Below are 16,611 nucleotides of genomic sequence, written 5' to 3' on the forward strand. Positions count from 1 at the left end.
TTGATTCAGTTCAGTTCAACTACTGAGTAAAACAACGTAAAACCACACCGACAGCTCTTTATTTCACTATTTTTCTTTTCTACTTCCTGTATTTCATTTAGAAGTAGGATTGTGTTTTAGTTGTGCATTAGTTTTAGTTTCTAAAATGTTATCATCTTTACCCAAAGACAAAAGGAGGGAGGAGGAGAGGAAGCCATCGATCTTTAAACTGCGTCACTCATTTCTTTGTGTTCTTAACTTCTACTGTAAAAATAATATATTCAGTGAACCACATTTAGCTGTCTTGGCTCTTTGGTGTTATGGAGTCACAGCCTCTGTGAGGACAGGGTTTTGGGGGTAGGTGACAGGACGAGGGACTGTTCAGAGTTGCATGTAAGCCCTTAACTCTATTTTCTGGTTTGAATTCTGGATAAATTCATCCAGATGTCTAGAAAGGAGAGCTGCACCATCCAAAGTGGGATGGATGCCATCTTCCTCAATAAGACCAGTTGTTAACATCCTTCCTCACTTGAGGAGCCCTCCTCAGTAGTTGTTGGATTAAGAATGGTCTTTAAATTTTTATATATTTCCTTCTTTTGTCCTTTCAGTGTTTTCTGTAGTTGTTTAATCGTGTCTTCATCTGCCAGCCGATGAAGGAGAGGTCCACAGTAAAGTCTGACAAAGCAGAAAACCACAGTTAAAGTTAATGAAGTGGGTTAAACATCTGTGGAGCACATCATTAGTCTGCTGTTTACCGTGCACACTGAGGTTCTGGTAGAGGGGAACACAGCAGCTGGTTCAGGTGGAGGCTCTGCCTCATGCAGCACTGCCATTGGCTGAAAGCATGAGCCACACGTGGCTGCCAGTTACGCACAACTTCATCCTTTAAAGCTTTCATCTTCCTCTCAAACTCGTCCTCTACAGACAAAGTAAGACAAAGTTTTGGTGCCAAAGAACCAGAGACCAGCAGCAGTTTCTCTTCTTGTTCAGACTGATGTGGAAGCATCAGTGCTGCTGCTGTCACACAAAATCTGTTTAGAGGAACTCTGAATACAGGAACTCTGACTACAGTCCATCTGCTGACTGCTTCTTACACCAATAAATGCATGTCATTGTAGATATCCATCATGTTACCCAGTGAGACTAACCTGGACCATCGGGCTCACACACTAACCACAGCAGGAGAGCATGGAGGCAGTTTACAGTTTCAGGCTTTGGGTGGTGTTGTAGCTTCTTAAACCAGAAAACAGTCACACAGACTGGCAGCTTCAGCTGGTCGGGGATGTTTTCTAAGTCTGAAGTCTGAACCTGCAGAGCTTCTTCAAACACCCTGCGACGCAAACGCTCAGGAGCCTGCACAGATAAGATGCTCACATGTACCACAGAAACACGTCTGCCTGTCAGAGTAATTAAACACATATTTAATGATTAACCTCAGTACCTCATTCAGACACTGTAGTTTCAGTTGTTTCTGTTCATCACTGCTGGGAAGTATTGATGGGACACGGTAGTATTTGATCTCTTCTCCATCCCTGCCATATTCAGTAACCTCACCTCCTGTTAACAGTCCATAGAAGTACTGTCTGATGCGGTAAGCAGCTGTGTAACTACTACTCTGTGAAAAGTCCTCCACAAGTGGGGTCAGCAGGATTGTCTTCCAATCCACAACACTTGTGACAAAAGTGGTGAGTTCTCCACGCTCAACTTTTTCACACACCCATGGTGGCAACTTAGAACTTGTTTTTTCTGGTTTAACATGTTTTTGAATGGCGAGTTTGAATGTTTGGTTCTCTTTTTTACCAACATGATTTAAAGCTTTACTCAGAGCACGTTCTCTCTTCTGTGAGTCGTCCAAGCCATCCAGGTTCACTTTACTTAAAAAGCCGAGCATACCATCCAGTCTTTTAATGCTGCACTCACCAGGTGAAGATGATTCCTTTGCAAAAGCGCCATAGTCTTCTAATCTTGAATAATCATTTCCTGCTATTGAAGCAAAGACTGGCATGAGAGCAGGGTCCAATTTAAAATGCTCACAAAACGTTGAACGTGTGTAGATCTTAGCAGGAATTTTTCCATCTTCTTCTTTTTTCCACTCAAAGTTGTCGAGATAAAGGAAACCTTTGTGCACATCAAAGATGTAAAAATCTTTGTCAATGGACAGCACAGCACATTGTTTCTGATTTGCAGCAGAAACAACCTCAGGGTCTGCCTCTCCTAAACACACTTTAAACTCTATGCCTTTTTCCCTTAAGATTTCTATGAAGACATCTTTGACCAGAGGTGGTAAGACACTATATGTCTCTGGTACAGTGCCGTCAGGCTCTGTCTCTGCTACTGTCTTTGCTTTTTTCAGTTTATATTTTAGACGAGACACATTGTGTTCATGCTTCTCGGGCCCTGAGCCTCCATCCAGGATGACGTACGGATTGACTTCACAGTCCTGCAGAGTCTTAAAGAACTTGCAGACCTCATGTTTGAATCCAGGATAATCCCCTCCACAGCGCTGGTCCAGCTTTGGATCGGATGTATAATACAAAGAATAGTACAGAGCATTACCATCAATGATGAGACCTGTTTTTTCTACCTTAACTTCTTTGCAGAGACACAAATCATCTATCATTTTCTTTAATGTTGAAACCTCCATGATTCCGTAAAGTGTGGATGAAGATGAGCGGTGGTTCTTGTGCTAATGCCCTTCTGTCTGCAGATATTTGTACACCTACTAGAGTCCACACCCACACCGACACAGCGAGTCAAACCTGTTTTGACTAATTTAACATACCTAACTTGCTCTTTTGGTTTCATTTCTTTATTCTTCATGTTGTGATTTTCTGTTTCATTTCACTTTGTGGAGCAAAATCAAATGTGTTTCATCAGCTTTCCAGCTGTTAATAATGCAAAGGTACTTTGTGTCCATCACAAAGGCTCAACTCTGCCATGAACTGGAAACTGCTGCAACTCGAGCATCACCATCCACAGTGAAGCCAGTGTTATATAACCATGGACTGTGAGCATGCTGACTAAGAAAGAAGCAACTGTTCCAAAATCGACATCTTGAAGCCCGAGTGAAAGTCGCAGCTCCTCGTCATGGACGAGTGAAATGTCTTTTGGAGAAAGATTAAATAAGATAAGATAAGATAACTCTTTATTGTCATTGCACAGTCATACATAGTACAGTAGTACAATGAAATTGGAAAACTGTCCTACGTCGGCAGTACATATAACACAACACGACACGATATGACACATCACAACGTAACAAACAACACAACACAGTATATTAACTTAGTATAAAAAAGAAGAATAAGTGTATGTGTATTGCACACTGTTATTATTGCACATTAATTATTATTGCACCTTGTTATAAATATAAATATTATTGTTATCGTTTTAAACATTGTTACCTCCCCCTAAAAAGTCCAGGGAGGTATCCAGTCAGGTCAGCTATTTACATTGATCAGGGCTATTGCCCTGTTGTAACAGCTGTCCTTGAGTCTATTTGTTCGGGACCTCAGCAGCCTGAACCTCCTGCCAGACGGCAGCAGCTTAAACACCCGGTGTCCTGGGTGTGTGCAGTCCCGTAGGATGCTGCGTGCCCTCTTGAGACAGCGAGTGCTGTACAGGTCCTTCAGGGAGGGAAGAGGATGTCCAATGATTTTTTGGGCCATGTTGATGACCCTCTGGAGTGCCTTTCTGTGTGCTGTGGTGCAGCTGGAGAACCACACACCGATGCAATATGTCAGCACACTTTCAATGGAGCAGCGGTAGAAGACGGTCAGCAGCTCCTTCTTCAGGTCCATTTTTCTGAGGATTCTCAGAAAGTGGAGGCGCTGTTGGGCCTTCTTTAAGACCGCAGAGGTGTTAGAGCTCCATTGGAGGTCTGTGTCTATGTGCACACCCAGAAACTTGAAACTGGAGACCCTTTCCACGCACTCCCCGTTGATGCTGACAGGCTGCAGCTCGGACTTCCTCCTTCTGAAGTCAACTACCAGTTCTTTTGTCTTGGTGGTATTGAGGTCCAGGTTGTTGTCTGCACACCAATCTGACAGCCTCTGAACTTCAGCTCTGTACGCCGTCTCATCTCCCCCTGAGATGAGCCCCACCACGGTGGTATCATCTGCAAACTTGATGACTGTGTTGTCTGGGTGGGAACTAACACAGTCATGTGTGTACAGAGTGTACAGTAGGGGACTCAGTACACAGCCTTGTGGAGAGCCGGTGTTGAGGCTGAGGGCTGAGGAAAGATGAGGCCCCACTCTAACTCTCTGCACACGGTCTGAGAGTGTCATGGAGTCATGAATGTTATGTCTCGGTTCAACCCACTTTCGGCCTGGCGCATTAGGGGGGCGCTAGTATAAATAGTGGCCATTTGACCATTCCTGGATCGCTTACCTGTGATCTCCTTTTTGGTCACCTGACTTCCCTTGGTGTTGCAGAGATCATCTGCGGGTTACCCTTCTGAAGCCTCCATCGCGGCTGTTTACTCATTGTAGTGTGTACATTACCTTACTTGGTGGTAAACAGATGTTGTTTTTAGGTCGTAGCTGTAGAAGCCTCCTATGACCCACTCTGCTCATGATTCATGACGCTGTTTACTCAGAAGTGTGGGCCTTAGTTTTACACAACGCTACGCTAACTGAAGTGCTGCTGCTTTGCTTTTACCGTCTGTTCCTGTTTCGAGGTTTCTTTTCCTGCTGCTGCCAGCCTCCTAAAGTGGACGTCGGCGTGGACAGCGGCCATATGCATGCCGGCTACGGGAGTCGGCTGGCGTGCACATTGATTGACTGGACGATTAACTTATAGTCGGGCAGACGGCAAGTTGGAGCAATACGGCGATTCCGTCTGCTCCAGATTCTAAAGTTTTATTTAGATTGTATGTTGTTTTTCTGTTGTTTGGATTTGCAGTTTGGATTTTTGTTATGCCACTGGTGGGAGGCCCTTTTTCTATCTGCAGATCACCAGTGTGGTCCTGCAGTTGGGTTATCCCCCAGCGCTGCATATTAGTTTTGTTGTAATATATTAAAAAAAAATTTGTTTCTTTTATTCAGATGTGGAGGGCTGACGTGGAGGAGACTGGGGGCACCTTGGTGTGGGATCCTTTGAGTGTTACACACCTGTCTTCTTTTATTAGTGTGAGTGTGTGAGAGTGTGCTGCACTTGTGTATTGGTGTGTTTTCTTTTCTTTTTTTTGAGTTTGTGCGTGGCATCCCTGCCCCTCCACTGGTAAGCCTCAGCTCTGAATACCTTTTTTTAAGCATATTTGTACATTGATATTTATGATTGTGCTTTTATATGTTGTTTTAAATAATTATTAATAAGTTGTCAAACTGTTTTATCATTGAACCTCGTCTCTGTACTAGGGCTGAACGATATGTCGCATTTGCGATAATATCGCGACATGATCAAGTGCAATTTTCTAACCGCAAAGGCTGCGATTATACTCTGTTTACGTGACATGCGCGAGTAAAACATGTGATATGATCAAACGAGATTGTCTAACCACAGAGGCTGCACTCTGGTCACGTGACACGGGGAGCAAAGTTTTGAAACAGTCTACCGAAAGTGAACTAGCAAGCAAAGCTGTAGCCTACACAATGGCCTCAGGTTCAACAGAACCAGAGCCTGCGGGGATGCTAGTACCAAAGAGGAACTGCACATCAGCCGTGTGGGAATATTTTGGGTTTAAAAGAGATGATGTCGCACAGAGTCAGGTACTGTGTAAAACCTGTCTTGGTAGAGTTTCTACATCTCGGGGAAACACTACGAATTTGTACCAGCACCTTAAGACTCAGCACAAAACAGTGTATGATAGATGTATGGCTAAAAAATCTAGTAGTGCGCAGAATAAACCTAGTAACGTTACTCGGCAAGGATCACTGACCGAACTGTTTGAAGGTGTTACGCCATATGAACGCACTTCAAAACGGCACGTGGAAATCACCAAAGCAGTAACCCACTGCATCGCGAAAGACATGATGCCCGTCAATACGGTGACCAAGCCTGGGTTCAATAATTTGGTAACTACACTGGATAAGAGGTACAGAATGCCCTCCCGCACGTATTTCAGTCAGACTGCAATACCCGAGCTACATATGCAATGTAGGCGGAGGGTTGCAGCGGAGTTAAAGGCTGTTGAGTTTTTTGCGGCGACAACAGACATGTGGTCAAGCCGTACAGCAGAGCCCTATCAAAGTCTGACGGTGCATTACATTACCGAAGACCTCCACCTCGAAGCTCGCAGCCTACAAACGGCCTACTTCCCCGAAGACCACACAGGGGAAAACATTGCTGCTGGCCTGAGAGGGGGGCTTGCGTGTTGGGATCTCCCTGAAGACAACCTTGTCTGCATAACGACGGACAACGCGTCAAATATGGTGAAAGCAGCACAGCTGAACGAATGGACCAGGCTCCAGTGTTTCGGACACAGATTACATCTTGTAAGTTACTGCTGTGAGAGAGAGAGTGAGTGTGTGCGTGTGCATGCATGTATGTGCGAGCCTGTGTATCACTCTCTCCCACAAACACACCACACTATTATTTATCTTGTTCTTTACTGCTGTTAATTCTAGATATGTTACGTCAACCCCACCCTGATGTACCCACCTCTTCTTATGAATTTTCTTTTTTGTTTTTGTCTTATGGTCTTATGTTCTTGTATGTCATGATGTATGTAACAATAGCTTTGGCAACACTGTTCCCATAGTCATGCTAATAAAGCAACTTTGAATTTGAGAGAGCGAGAGAAATGGTGAAACCTTGCATCATAACTGCAATTGTATGTCTAACACTAATTTTACTTTTTACTTTATTTTTTTTTCCCTCCAGAAAATGCAATCAAAGATGGTAGAGTATCAAGAGCAATTGTGCTGTGCAAGAAGTTGGTGGGGCACTTCTCGCACAGTTGGAAGAAAAAGGCAGCACTCACTGAGGCACAGAAGGAGCTTAAGCTTCCTGAGCACTCTCTCATTACTGAGTGCGCTACAAGATGAAGGTCCAAAGAGAAAATGATTGCCAGAGTGCTGGAACAGATCAGAATCAGAATCAGAAAGGGTTTATTGCCAAATGTTGAGCAGGTTTACAACATTAGGAAATTGCTGCGGTGCTTCAGTGCAAACATACTGTCATAAAATATAAAATAAGAATAAGAATTAAAAGTGCTAAGTAGATAGATATATACATGATATATACACGAGTGCAGGTGGTGATCAGTGCCAAACATGGAATGATGCAGTGACACAGTGTAGGGTCATGTGTTAGTGGTGGGAACAGTCATACGGTTATTGTTCATGTGTCCAACAGCAGAGGGGAAGAAACTGTTCTTATGGCGAGAGGTTCTGGTGCGAATGGACCGGAGCCTCCTGCCTGAGGGGAGCAGGTCAAACAGACTGTGTCCAGGGTGAGAAGGGTCAGCTGAGATCCGAGCTGCACGCCGCAGTGTCCTGGAGGTGTACAGGTCCTGCAGAGATGGGAGTCTGCAGCCAATCACCTTCTCAGCAGAGCGCACAACACGCTGCAGTCTCTGTTTGTCCCTGATAGTGGCTCCAGCGTACCACACGGTGATGGAGGAGGTGAGGATGGACTCGATGATTGCAGTGTAGAATTGCATCATCGTCCGTGTTGGCAGGTTGAATTTCTTCAGCTGCCTCAGGAAGTACATCCTCTGCTGGGCTTTCTTAATGACGGAGGTGATGGTGGGGTCCCACTTCAGGTCCTGGGTGATGGTGGTACCCAGGAAGCGGAATGAGTCCACAGAGGTGATGGGGGTGTCAGTCAGGATGATGGGGGGGAGTGGGGCTGTGTGCTTCCTGAAGTCCACCATAATCTCCACTGTCTTCTGGGCATTCAGCACCAGGTTGTTGTGGCTGCACCAGGACACCAGACGTTCAACCTCCCTCCTGTAGGCAGACTCATCCCCGTCAGAGATGAGCCCAATAACGGTGGTGTCATCTGCAAACTTGATTAGCTTGACAGACTGGTGGGTGGAGGTGCAGCAGTTGGTGTACAGGGAGAAGAGCAGAGGAGAAAGAACACAGCCCTGAGGGGAGCCGGTGCTGATGGTCCGGGAGTCCGAGACATTCTTTCCCAGCCTCACATGCTGCTTCCTGTCCGTCAGGAAGTCAGTGATGAAAGCCATATCGCAGGTATTGACAGGTGACCGACATGCACGCTCCCTCATCCCAACCTGGCAGGATGCTGAAGTGTTGGAGTCCATTCATAAGGCACTGCATCCTCTCTCCGAATTTACTGATGCTCTTTCTGGAGAAGAGTATGTGAGCATCTCCTACCTCAAGCCAGTTCTCCATCTTCTGGCAACATCAGTCTTGGCTGAAGATGCTGAGGACACTGATCTGACTACATCAATTAAAACCAAGGTCCTGGCATACCTCAACGACAAGTATAGTGACCTCAACACCCAGGAGCTTTTGGATGTTGCGTCGTTCATGGACCCTAGGTTCAAAACGCAATACATCAGCGCAGACAACCTTCCTGCCATTAAGGCCCGACTGAAGACAGGAATGGTGGAAATGGCTAGACGTACACATAATCAGGTAAATCCTTGAAAATTATATTTCCTCAAACACATAATATTTATATATAAGCTAACTGCAAAACTAATGTCTCTCTTCCCATCTGGCAGGAGAAGAGGTCTCGCACTGAAACTGCTCAAAATTCTCCAAGTGCACAGGCCTCTGGGGGAAAGGCAAAGAAGACTCTTGGTAGTCTTTTTAAAACCAGTGCGGCCTCTTCAGCTTTGCCTCTGCCACTTGAAGATGTCGTGGAGGCAGAGTTGAATAGTTACCTGTTGACCCCTGTCATTGACGGAGAGGATGATCCCTTAGCCTGGTGGAAGGTGCACAACATTCACTTTCCACGACTGTGCAAGATGGCCCGCAAATATCTGTGTGTGCCAGCCACAAGTGCCCCCTCAGAGCGTCTGTTCAGCACTGGAGGGAATATAGTGACCTGCACTCGCTCATCCTTAAAGCCAGCAAAAGTAGATATGTTGGTCTTCCTAGCAAAAAACCTGTGAGCTAGGATGATTATGGCTAGCTGAGCCGTACTCATTGTGCACTTTAGTTTGTGCTGTGTTGCTGTTACTTACTGCAGATAATCAAGATGTTCAGCCAGTTTTAATTTAAAGGCGTGTTTGTGTGTGTGTTTATACAATTGCTATTATGTTTGCACTTTATGTGTAATGTTACTGACTGCAGAGATCAGTAAGATGTGTGTATTTTTTATTTATTAGTTTTATTTATTTAATATTATTTTTTAATTTAATGACTGTCTAGTAGTTCACAGATGTCGAAAAACTGAGTGTGGTAAAGCCACTGATTTTTTTTATGTATATTTCTGCAATCTGCACATTGTACTGACTTTCATTTTAATGTTTACACCAGGGTTCCTTGTCAGCACTTTATGCTCAGATGTTTGTAAGCTAAAAATAAACTATTGTGTATGTTCAAATATACTGTTGTGATTGAAGAAGTTAAATAAAAATGTCAGTCATCAATTCATGCATCACCTCATGTCATCATAACAGAGGTCTGTCTTCCAGGAAAGAACAGTTTAAAATTAATGTAATATAGTATTGGCCATACTATATGATGTATTGCTTGTCTTTGTTTAATAATACAGAAGACAAAGACCTTAAAAAATAATCGCATATCGCATCGCAATCGCAATATTGGGGCAAAAAATCGCAATTAGATTATTTTCCATAATCGTTCAGCCCTACTCTGTACTGAGTATAGCGAACCTAACTGCCTTCTTGGTGATTAGTGTTACTTCCAGTATTCTCTGGGTGAAATTCCCAGGGTGGCGTTGTCTTTTAAACTGTGAACAGTATTTACTTTATTCCCACCTCGTGCTGCCACACAAGGACGGCTCTTCAGATCTGCTGATGCTTAGCACTGTGCACATCTGTCTTCCGGAAGATAATGATTGAATAAAATGATTATAAATACTTTGACCACACTGAGTCGCGTCTTCTCTGTCCAGTAGAAGAATAAAAGAACTGGGATCAATAAAACCTAGTCGCTCGCCGATTTTCTTTAATGTCAGGTTCACAACGTGAGTGCCACTGTCACTTGTGATTTTCCCCGGGATACCCCACCCGAGAATGATTTTTGACAGGAGGCCTTTTGCCACAGCACTGCTGTCTGCTCTTTTTGTGGGGAATGCTTCTACCCACTTAGAAAACATTACTACTACCAGACAATACATCTTTCCCTCGGCTGTTGTTTCATCTGCTCATTTTGTCATGGCCAGAAGGTCCTCACCGGTCGATCTGCCAGTTTGGGTTGTGTTTGTGTGCACTCTGTGTGCGGTTTTCTCCTCTCCGCCCAGTGTGTGTGTTCTTTGTTGTGATGTGGGAACATGTACTTCCGGGAACTGTGGCACGGAACGGCAGCTGACCCGGGAGGAGTGTCCCGCGCTGGAGTCGCCAGATGTGTGCTTAATCACTTCGCCAGCTGCTACTAATCATTTGCCATCCCGAAGCAGACCTATTGGTTGGATGACAGCCAGCGCTGGAACGTTGAGCTAAGCCAGGTAGCGCAGCTGCGATTTAGTGTTTCACGATTGTGAACAAGAGAGTCTCCAGGATCCAGGGAACGGAAGAGGAGCTTGCAAGAGAGGGAGTTGGTCTATTGGACTATTATAGAATAGAATAGAATAGAATAGAATAGAATAGAATTAAATTTTATTCTCATTGCACATGCACAGGTACAGGGCAACGAAATGCAGTTTGCATCCATCCAGAAGTGCTTTAGTGATATAGATATATTACAATAAATATTAGCAATAATATAGATATGTGAGTATATTACAGAAATGGGTCTATTATGGTAAGTTATAATGTACACGGTATGAAGTATGTTGTGACTATGCTATAACTATAAGCAGTGTTGGGAAGGTTACTTTTAAAATGTATTCCATTACAGAATACATGCCCCAAAATGTATTCTGTAACGTATTCCGTTACGTTACTCAATGAGAGTAACGTATTCTGAATATTTTGGAATATATTATCATGCTTTTTACAACAACGTGAATGTACTATTGCTGTGATTTATTACTATTACTGAAGCTCCGCGACTCCGAACTGTAGTAAAGGGACCTCTGACTAATACGGCGGGGTCCCTGTCGGCTCGTAGCCGAAAAATAGCTTTACTTTGTTGTGTGGGTCAACTTTTCTTGCGAGAGACAGAGAGAGGCGTTGAAAGACTGCTCCAACGGAACTTATTGTTTTCGGAGGAAAACACGAACACAGTGTACAGTCGAGTCTTAATAGCTTACTTACAACTGGGCTCGTCAGGCACTCTTCTTGGCTGCAGTGGTTATTATTATATTTACATGCTTCCAGCTCTCGTTTTTCCTCGATGACAACTCGTACCTTTCCACTCCCCTTTTTCTCCCTCCTCGCGCTCACAGACCCATAACGTGTATGGCAGCCCATTCTCCCTGCAGCACGGACTACACTGCCCATGATGCTACATTCTTTAGAGCTATGCTTGTAGCATTCTGCCTGTTAGCTTAGCACAACAACAACAACAACGAAAAGGCGCTCTCTCACCCAGGAAACACACAGTCGCAGAGAGAGAGAGCGTCGCCCTGTAACCACGGCAACCGTAACACTGCCGCCTGGAACAACAGAGCGTAGCTGTCAAACAAAACCCAAACAGTCCTGACCCGCGACAAAATGAAACAGGAAAGTACCGCAGTGTAATCCATTTATTTCAACAAAGTAACTGTGTTCTGAATACCACCTTTTTAAACGGTAACTGTAACGGAATACAGTTACTCATATTTTGTATTTTAAATACGTAACGGCGGTACATGTATTCCGTTACTCCCCAACACTGACTATATGTACAGGCTATGAACAGGATATAAATATGAAATAAAAACTATACAGAAATCTGAGATATACCGCTATACAGAAATGTGAACTATGCAAGTTATAAACAAGGCTGGACTGGGACAAAAAAATCGGCCCGGGCATTTTGACTAGAGACCGGCCCACCAGGATAAAGATTGAAAATGTGACGTCATTCAGGGGTAAAACCGCAAAAGATTCTGGGAACTTGTGGCAAGAGGTACAAGCGCACGCAGGCTTTCAATTGAACTCAGTTACACAGCGGTAAAAAGAAACCCAAAAAATGTCAAGAAGCTGTTGTATTATTAACTGCAATAGCCGGTCGCATGACAGCCACGGGAAGCCGACGGGTAAAGAGATCGTTTTTTTTATCGGATTACGTCGTTGAAGAGAAATTTTTTAAGCCATGTTTCCGAAGTAAGAGCCGACGGATGGTCTGGATATACCAAATATAACGTCTCAGAACACTCCAGCAAATTAACACATTGATAATCGGGCAAATTATTAACTTGTGTCCTTCCTGTCTCATTTCATTTATTGTCTTTACATCAACCAATCAAGTCACTCCATTCGATGTTTGATCGTAATTTCTATAACTTCCGAGACCACCAACGATGATATTATTCAGCTATAAAGTGTGATGTGAACATATTTAGAACTTACAGGAATGAAAATGTCTTGAGCACACCAGCTGATATCTGGAGACGTAACAGAACTTGATATCAGCTCGTCTCACGGCTGCTATCCAGGCTAGACGCCTTCGTTTGGTAATATCCGATACATGAGCTCCTTCATGTTGCTTCCAGGTTGGGAAAGCATAAAAAGACAATCCAAACTTATTCCCGTGCCGGTCGTAAGATCGAACATTGCAGCCGACAACACAGCAAGTACGAACCATGGCTATGCTTTCGCTCCTTACTTAGACCCCCAAAATGGCGGATCGGGCCAAAAGCCTTTCCACGCCCACCCCCGTGACATCACGCTCCAAAGCCCTATATTGTGTTTCGCTTCTGTTATTATGGTACACTGACAAAAACATACTTTTATTCACAGGATAAAACAGTTGTTTTGTATCACTAATTGCCCAGTACGATTACAACATACAATATTATTGTCACTGCTACATTTCTGTAATGCTACCAGAAATTATTTCCACTACTAATTAATTACCGTTGAGCTCAAAGGTCCTATTAATAAACAGTTAACGAATGTGTATTTATGACGACGATTTGTGAGACTGGTAAACTTACCTTTGTTCGTACGATGGTCTTTGTTCTACACGGTGCATTTCAAGGTCCTGTACCCATCCGTCGGTAAACTGTACCTGGGCTTGTTGCAGTGACCTGAAGTTACTAAACTTCATGAGTGTATGCACTCACTCCAAGAAGCGTATGATTATAAATATGAGCGTGGTGAAAGTTGGCAGCACGCTAACGTCTTTTGTCCACTCTGTGTGCTCGTAAGGGTCTGACCCTTTCATTCCTTTGATTTTGTCCTCGTATCTTTTCTTTGACTTTTCATCAAGTCTGTCTTCGTACGGCCCGGCATTGTTCTTCTTGGTTTTGTACATAACTTTTTGGGGGGCAAAGAAAAAGCAAGAAGGTATTGGAACCGGAGAATGAACATTTTGCGGTGCTGCAAATGCTTGCGTTTGATGCATTGCTTTGATTGTTTTGCCACCAGTGCCCGGCATGCAATGCATGAAAGTCATGTGGTCTGTCAATCTCTATAGGGCTTTGGAGCGTGATGTCACAGGAGGGGAGCCACGCCCCCTCCCGCCATGAAAGTAGGCCAAACAAAGCACACGGAAGCAACAGCTATGGTTCGTACGTGCTGTGTTGTCGGTTGCAATGGCAGATCACACGATAAGGAAGGCAAGAAGCTGGAAAATTGGCTCTCTTTTCATCGTTTCCCCTCCTGCAGGCAACGGGAGGGATCTCATGTATCCGATATTACTAAACGAAGACGTCACGCTTGGATTGCAGCGGTCAGCCGAGCGCATATCGAGTTCTCTGCCATCCCAAAACGAGAGCAATTGCCCACCTGAGAATTCATGTTGAGCGTGTAATAGTAGTTTGCGTAACAAGTTCAAGAAGCTACACACTACAATTCCAATCTGATTACTCATATCATGTGAGGGTGAAGACACAACACTGCTTGATAAGACTGTTAAGGTGTGCTGTGTTTTGGTGAATATGTGCCCCATGTGTGGTTGTCAAACCAGGGCCAAATGAAACTTGCTCTTGTTGAATATTCATAAAACTGCTGTGTTGCATGCACAGTTCATTGTAAATAATTGTACTTTCTGTAAAGTGGTTTCAACAAAACAGAAAAGAAAAGTATGTTGTTTTTTTAAATTCAAGATCTGTTCACATGTACTTAGCAAGTATGCAAACTATTTACATGGCAACGCACAGCTGGCATCAATCGTTCATCTAGAGCAATTTTTGGGGGCAGCTGCTGAGGAGAAGTCCATGTTATGTGCAACCTCTGGCTGTATCTTGGTCATATGGTCAACATACTCACAACGTGGAGGCTTAAAAACGACCAAATCTTGTACCCAACCGTTTGTGAATTAGATATGCACCTCCAAGGATTTATATTCACGAAAATGATTTCCCCTATGCGCTGACTCCACAGGCAAGGTGCGCAAAGATATTGGGATAGGACAACAGCGGTAGGCTGTCTGGGTTCCACTCCACTGCCTTTTTTCATACGGGTCCACATTACCCATGCACGCTATTTTTTCCAAGTACCGTCTCTTGGCGTCTGGGCGCAATCGGTCGCGATACAGCCCTTTGTCTTTTGCGCTGATTTTAAGCATGGTTCTGGCAGTCCCGCTTCCAACACTCCAACACTGTGTGTTTGTTTTGATTTGTTGCCTCCTGACATGGCGCCGCAATCCCACAATGCACTGCGGCGTGACGTCAACCCCAAAGCCCTATCGGTACATATCAGCTGCTTCCCAAGTTCCACAGGCTAACTAAGCCCAATAGGACTCCTTCTTCAGCTTGGTGGCTCCCCTCAGCTCTGGTGTCCACCATTTGGTTCGGGGGCAACTCCAGACTGAGACAGAGTCCAGCCTCTCTCCAGGAGGCTGATTCCAAAGCCTCTGTCAGTGCGCCCCAGGGCAGCTGTGGCTACAATGTAGCTTGCTATCACCAGTGTGTGAATGTGTGTGTGAATGGTTGAATGACTGAATGTAGTGTAAAGCGCTTTGGGGTCCTATGGACTAGAAAAGCGCTATACAAATGCAGGCCATTTACCATTCCAAAGCCCAAGCCATGTGTTGAGGTGAGCCTGCCTATATCTAGCCGGTACCTGTGTGAGCAGCAAAATAATCTCTGAGGTCTAAAAGTCAAATCAGTAGAGATGGTAAATGGTAAATGGCCTGTATTTGTGTAGTGCTTTTCTAGTCCCTAAGGACCCCAAAGCGCTTTACAGAATCAGTCATACACACATTCACACACACATTCACACACTGGTGATGGCAGCTACATTGTAGCCACAGCTGCCCTGGGGCGCACTGACACAGGCGAGGCTGCCGGACACTGGCGCCACCGGGCCCTCTGACCAAGATGAACATTCAACAGGACAATCAAAAAGAAGTGAGTCACATCTGAACACAGAGACACACACAGGGAAATAAAATACAAATTTAATGTAAATGAAAGAGGAAGAAAGCAGAGAAATGTTGCAGTGTCCAGTCAAATGAACTGATGAGCCCCTCCCACCTGTGCTGCTGGGTCTGCTCTGTTCCTTCTTCCGTTCTCATGAATGGAAGTTGTTGTTAAAGGACAGCATGAAGAGTCTGGATCAGACTGCTTCTTGCTCTGCAGGTCCTCACCTCTGCTAAACAGGAGACCACAAGGTCTCATACAGACTTTGACCTGATCACACCTGATGTGATCCTTGTTAAAGTGGTTCTGATCTTTACACCTGAACATCTCCAACAAACCCGCTTCACTGAGTGTCTGATGTAGAAGGACATTATAATAAAATATTATCAACTTATTATAAAGTGATGTTGTTGCTATTAATGGTGAACAAGTGACTGATTAATGTTCTTTTGTGCTTTTGACTGTGTTTGGTGTGGTGATGTTAAACTTTACATGAGTAACTCAAATAACATCGTTAAGTGAGCTTCATTCATCTGCACATTATGACTCAGGACTCAACATGCAGATATATGAATGCTGAATTCTTAAGAACAAACTGAGTTTATCTGATTGTTTCCAGTTAAAGAAAGATCACTGATCAATGTCTGATGGCTCCAAAGTTTGGTACAGATCTATTGAAAATGCTCATCACAGTAAAAACAACAACAAGCTCCACTCTACAACTGGACACTAAACAGGGTCATGAATCATAAGCAGAGTGGCTCATAGGAGGCTTCTACAGCTACGACCTAAAAACAACATCTGTTTACCACCAAGTAAGGTAATGTACACACTACAATGAGTAAACACCTACCAGCTGCGATGGAGGCTTCAGAAGGGTAACCCGCAGATGATCTCTGCAACACCAAGGGAAGTCAGGTGACCAAAAAGGAGATCACAGGTAAGCGATCCAGGAATGGTCAAATGGCCACTATTTATACTAGCGCCCCCTAATGCGCCAGGCCGAAAGTGGGTTGAACCGAGACATAACATTCATCCTGCCACACATGGATCTGTTTCAGTCTTGCTCAGCAAGCTATGACATTTGACACACTTTATGACTGAAAGATGGCCCGTTTAATATACTGGCCGGCA

At 44.3% G+C, this 16,611-nt stretch overlaps 1 long non-coding RNA gene across 1 annotated transcript; it reads right to left on the reverse strand.

Moving 5' to 3' along the window:
• Window positions 1-563: 563 nt before the first annotated feature.
• Window positions 564-1,328, reverse strand: LOC143416952 (uncharacterized). Its single transcript, XR_013097187.1, has 3 exons — window positions 1,128-1,328; window positions 735-897; window positions 564-654 (listed from the first exon to the last, which is right to left on the reverse strand). It is a non-coding gene; the product is annotated as an uncharacterized LOC143416952 (long non-coding RNA).
• Between the last annotated feature and the right edge of the window lie 15,283 nt (window positions 1,329-16,611).

This window comes from Maylandia zebra, linkage group LG3 (genome assembly GCF_041146795.1).
Source record: "Maylandia zebra isolate NMK-2024a linkage group LG3, Mzebra_GT3a, whole genome shotgun sequence".
Taxonomy (NCBI): Eukaryota; Metazoa; Chordata; class Actinopteri; order Cichliformes; family Cichlidae; genus Maylandia; species Maylandia zebra.